Source organism: Salminus brasiliensis, chromosome 19 (genome assembly GCF_030463535.1).
Source record: "Salminus brasiliensis chromosome 19, fSalBra1.hap2, whole genome shotgun sequence".
NCBI lineage: Eukaryota > Metazoa > Chordata > Actinopteri > Characiformes > Bryconidae > Salminus > Salminus brasiliensis.
Genome location: NC_132896.1, coordinates 29,912,144 through 29,918,180, shown reverse-complemented (window position 1 = coordinate 29,918,180; position 6,037 = coordinate 29,912,144).

Here is a 6,037-nt window from a genome sequence, read left to right as displayed (position 1 = left end):
GTACGGTTTCTGTTATAATTTTTTATCCAGTGTTTGCTCACCAGCGCTGTTGAGTTTCTGTCCTGGCAAGTCCACCAAGTAAACACACGACACACCAGTCACGTTTTCTCCATTAGCGGAGCCAAACTCTATTATTCTCTAATCCAAAACACTGCATAACAAGGCAACATCTATAGGGTTGCTATTACTCCACTGCCACTCTTTACTGATGTTTGGTGCAGTTAAACATACAGCATCTGTTTATTGTGATGGGTGGGGCTGTTCTTAAATGTAGATATGCAAAACATTATTGTCCATTTAGTTGATAAATCATCACACTGGCATAAAAAAAAACATTCTTAGTATCTGTTAATGGAACTTCATTTTAGGTTTCATTGACTTAGTTGTTAATTAATTAGTTGAAGTGCAGTATCACAGGTTTTAATGAGGTAGATTAACGGTTAATGTTTCTAATCTAAAACAATGATGTTAAATGTATTGGTTGTATACTGTTGCTGAAGCCCAATGAGTATGTTCATTTAGACCATGTCTATTGGTCCATTTATCATGCCAGAGATAAATAAAGAGTCGAGTTTCAAGACTCTGAGGTGCAGGTCCAAATGTAGTCTTGAGTCTCTGAGGTGCAAGTCTGAGTGTAGTCTCGAGTCTATGAGGTGCGAGTCCAAGTATAGTCTTGTGTCTTTGTGCAAGTGTTGTCCAAGTAAGTCCAAGTATAGTCTTTAGTCCCTGAGGTGCAAATCCAAGTATAGTCACATGTCTCTGAGGTATGAGTCTGAGTGTAGTCTGGAGTCTCCTGGATACGAGTCTGAGTGTAGTCTCTAGTAAATGTGGTACGAGTCCAAGTATAGTTTTGTGTCTCTGAGGTGCGAGTCCAACTGTAGTCTCAAGTCTCCGAGGTGCAGGTTCAAGTGTAGTGTTGTGCCTCTGAGGTGCAAGTTTGAGTGTAGTCTGGAGTCTCTTGGGTGCAAGTCTCAGTATCGTCTCAAGTCTTGGAGGTGCGAGTCCAAGTATATTCTCATGTCTCTAAGGTGAGTCCAAGTATATTCTCACGTCTCTAAGGTGAGTCCAAGTATATTCTCACGTCTCTAAGGTGAGTCCAAGTATAGTCTCATGTCTCTGAGTTGCGAGTCTGAGTGTAGTCTCAAGTCAATGAAGTGCGAGTCCAAGTATAGTCTTGTGTCTCTGAGGTGCCAGTCTGAGTGTAGTTTTGAGTCTCTGGGGTGCAAGTCTGAGTGTAGTCTCATGTCTTTAAGGTGCGAGTCTGAGTGTAGCATCAAGTCTCTTGGGTTTATTTAGCCTTAAGTCAAAATGGAGTTATGTGATTTTCTCCTGACAGCGAGGAGATACTTGAATTTCCAAATGTTCCAATATACAGTAGATCTCATAGTGCACTTTTCCATTTAATATATATCAAACTCCCTGAAAGTGATGGTAACCCACCAATGAGCTTCTGACAGTAGCTGTTCTGACAGTGCTTCCTGATTTATTCACTGGTTTCTTCAAGTCCGGCTTCGGCTGTTGTGCTGTTTGTCAGAACAATTTGAGGCTCACATGTCCCCTTCAGCCGTCATCCTTTTTGACACGCTCTGTTTTGATGCGTATGATTATTGTATGACTGGAAAGCATCCCAGCTTTGTGACTGTGGCTAGAGGTTTGGCTACCTGCAGGCCATTCTGGATCGACCAGCTTTCAAGGTCTGACACTCTAACCTGGCCTGACCCAGTGCCCTGAGGCACACCAGCAACTCACTGGACCATTCTGTCCTAACTTCTGAGAGCAAGTGACAGATTTGCAGAACATCACTGTGAAAAGGAAGTACACACCTACATACCAGAAGGTTTTCAGGATCAAAGTGAAGAACAAAAAGAGCTTAATTATCATCCCAGTCATATGCAAGTATGCAATCGCTGCAACAAAACCACATTCTTCATGTCGCTCACCTGAATCCATGAAGGGATGCAGCGGCTACAGGTTTTTCGTCCAACCACCAGAGGTGGGTAGAGGAGCCTAAAACTATTCACAAGTAAAAGCATTGTTACTTCAGTAAGACTGAGACTTCTGCTTCAAGGAGAAGTAGAAGTGTCTACCAAAATATCCACCAACATGAGTAAGTAGAACATATTAGCACATGAACTAAACTTTAAACTATTCTAACTATTTAAACTTCTCTTTTTAGGATCTATATGTTCTTAAAGTAAAATAAAAGTGAGAGGAACATCAAGGCTCTCCAGAACACAATTAAATGATTAGGAGCAAAATGTGAAGAACTAAACTGGAACTGGGTAAATAGTAGAGTCCTCACAGTAAGTGTAAACTAGCCAAGTAAACCCATGAAAATGATAAATAATACAAATAGAACTAACATAAGCAGCTGAGGTTGATGTATATCACTGCTAATTTAACCATTTCCAAAGCTCTCTTAAGGAAAAGACTTTTTATAGTTTATTGGTAATTGTAGTCCAGCACCAGATTTGAGTTATCTGAATACGTCATTGAGTTCAATCAGGTGAATTACTGCTGGCCCTGAACACATCCATGTGATGGGCACAGGCATCAGGAAGAAATCTGGAACCGAACCAAAGCGTTCTAACTAAGCTCAAAAAGATGTGAAAAAATTAAAGGTTTATTTAGAAAATAAAAGACATTCTAGTAATTTTTCCTGCATTTCCTGTTATTTTTTTAGTAAAGCTGTGCAGTAGTTCAAACTGTCCGAGTGTTCCAGTCAAAATGGTCCATATGTGTAAACTAAGCTGCAAAAACAACCTAATTTGAAATGATAATTTTTCTGATTTAAAAAAATTCAATAAATCAGTACACATAAAGGGATTCTCAATACAAGGTGCGCCAAGTTTGGACTAGTGAACGTGTTAGTGCAGGCTTGGAAAGTTCAACTCACAAACATTTGAGGACGGGAGGAAGCTGCGATTGGAACAGCAGCGTGGTGCGTAATGCATTCTGGGATATTTGGCTGTGCCAAGTACACACAAGTCACGTCCCGATGCATCCTCAATAACAGGGGCGGGACAAGAGTGCATCCAGGCGTTTGGACTATACTTGGCTGAATGTGAACTTCTGAATGGAGCAGTACTTGGACTGCGACTGATGGCGTTTCACAAGTCTACGGGAACTTAGAGGTACTGGCCGACTGCAGATTGAGGCCTGTCCATAGATTTGCCTAATCAGCGACTGCAGTTTAGCCCCGCCCCTCCAAAAGAAAGTCATGAGGAGTGTTTCAACCCAGACTGCCCTTGAATAAGGTATAATACCAGGTGTAGTAACAAAAATAGTGCAAGAAATCCTAAGTTGGGTTGGAAAATGCTTGTGTAAAAAAATAAAATACATAAAAATAAAAAAATAATAAAATAAGTGGAGGGACACAATTAAAATACTAGAAAATGTGAACATGGTTTTAGCATTTGATTGTATGGTTCAGAACAGTACAAATCCACCAAAATTGCAACACCTCACCTCTGCACCACCAATCAGCCTTGCTTCTTTATTAAGCTACTCGTTAGTAAACGGAGGTGGTGATTTCGGAGGTTTGGAGCTAACACCTGCAGAACATCCGGCCCTCGTTGTTTTCGCCCTTCTTTCGACAGTCCGCGGACGATGTAAGTTAACGATCCTGCTTTTAGCTGACAATATTTGGAATTCAGACAGGCTATAAATCAGATCTGGAAGTTTCCGTCTCCCAGAATGAGCTTGAGTCACACTCGCCCCGAATTCTCAGTAACAATAACAGTCCAGCCGGCTGGTTTAGTCATCGCTCTGCCCTTCCAGTTTACATACTTTATGACCTAAGCTCAAAGCGGAGGCATTGCATAAGAGACAAAAAATGGACACGCTGCATTAAGGCGAGCTTCAAAAGACAAATAATTACCGGATCGGCCCGCTCATCGTTTTTTTAGCCTTTTTTAACCCTCAGTTCGAGGCTTTCGCAGGGCTTTGATTTCAGCATGCTGCAGAACTCAGAACTGTAGCACATGCTAAAGTTACTGCAGTTGTCTGGGGAATTTCCCCACAGTGAAATGGATACAGGACGAGATACATGAAATGAGGGTCCTTTTGTCGCATACGTCGGACAAGAACAAAGGCACTCTGCGCTCCCCCCTGGTCGGAGGCCGTGTCTCAGGGGTTGGCTATCTCGTGCTGCCTTGTGGCCACTGCTAATTGTTTCCCTGTCGAGTGTAACCTTCGGCAGTATAAAGCTGCCCACAGGGGCCACAGCTTCATGCCATTTGTCACAGTAATGGTGAAAGAAGCCGGCAGCAAAAGAAGAACACAAAAAGTGTACTGAATACCCAGTTTGTGGTTAACTGCCTTCTCAATACAGTTATTATCCTCAGGTCAGGAGGTTTACGCTGGCTTTTGCGAATGGTCACGTATCAGCTGTCGGGGGAACCATCGCGCCATTAGCTTCCATAAAACGAACTAAACTAGGATGCACTCTGCCACAACATTAGCACTGATGCACTGATGAAGTGAATAACATTGATTATATTAGGCAGCAAGTAAACAGTCAGGCAAGACCCATGGAGTCCCCACCTCACAACTTGCAGGACTTAAAGGATCTGCTGCAAACATCTTGGTGCCAGATAACACAGGATGCCCTCAAAGGTCTTGTGAAGTCCATGCCTCGAATTCTTAGATCTGCTGTGACGGTACCAGGGGGACTACTAAATATTAGGCACTGGTATTAATGTTATGGCTGTTGATGTACCCAGTAAAACACTGCTATGTCTATAAATTACTGACAGGTAGCAGCAAGTGTAGCTACCAAAACAACCTGAAGAAGGCTAAAAACTTCTCAGGCTCCCTTCAGAACTCAAGTGGAACTTCCTAACAAGTATCATACATCATATTGAAAGCTGAAGTTTGTTGATGGGTGCTATATTTTATGTTTTTGAGACTATTTTAGTCTCAAATAAAAGGCTAGGTCCAAAAGATCCAAAGTGAGAGGTATGACCAGCAGTGGGTCAGCCCTGGAGCTAAACCAGCAAAAATAATGTAATCAAACTCAATGAATTAGGAACTGGAGCACTATAACAGAACTGAGAATTCAGTAGATTCCTGACTAATACAGGAGAGGAGTGGCCTGATATTGAAAGTAGCAGCCAATGAAAACAACAATCCACATTTCCTGGAAGCTACTGAGCTTTAAAATCAGCTAGAGGATCATCCCAATGTAGGCCAGCATGCTCAAAATACTCAACCACACTGCTGCCCCACAGGAAGCATCACACAGCGAACTACATCAGCTCACACACAGTGTAAGGGTGTGCTGTTCCAGGATAGATTTGTTACAGGATTGGATCGGACCCCTCAGTAATGATATGCCAGCTCTACTTTATACATCAACTTGTTTGAACCACTGATCTGTGCTTTCTTAAAACCACACTCTTAACAATGGGGTTGTTTTTAAAGGCCACAAGTATAAGAGGTTTATACAAAACCCTGACCACTCGCAGAACCATTTAAATGCACAACAGGGTTCTAAAGCCTGTTTCAGAAGTGGAACTCTTTCTGTACATAAAAGGCTTGTCGACATTTTGTTGTAGAATGTTTCTTGTTTTCTCCCAATGTGGTCCTGCCAATCGACCCACCTGTTCAAAATTCCCCCCTAGCACTAGCAATGCTCCCGACACTAGGAGGGTAAGGACTTAACACATGTCTTCTTCTGATGCATGCAAAGTCAACCACAAGAGCGATGGGTTGGCGAGAGCGCCAATTGTGCACTCTCTGACTCCGACTGCTGATGGCAAAGCGGCATGGCTCAGGATTTGAACTCAGGACCCCCAAGCCCTTGTGGTAGCAGAAACTAGAGTTAAGCAACCAACTGGTTCTTTGACTAGTCACAGTTCTGAAAGCATTAAAAAAGACTTTGGTGGTTAGATGGTACTTTTCAATCATGGAGGACCTCTTGGATAAGGTTCTTTAAAGAACCTCTTAAAATGGCTCTGTCTAACACCGGATAGAACCATTTTTAGGATTCTGTAGAACCTTATGTGCTATGAAAGTGCACCTAAACTAAACTGCA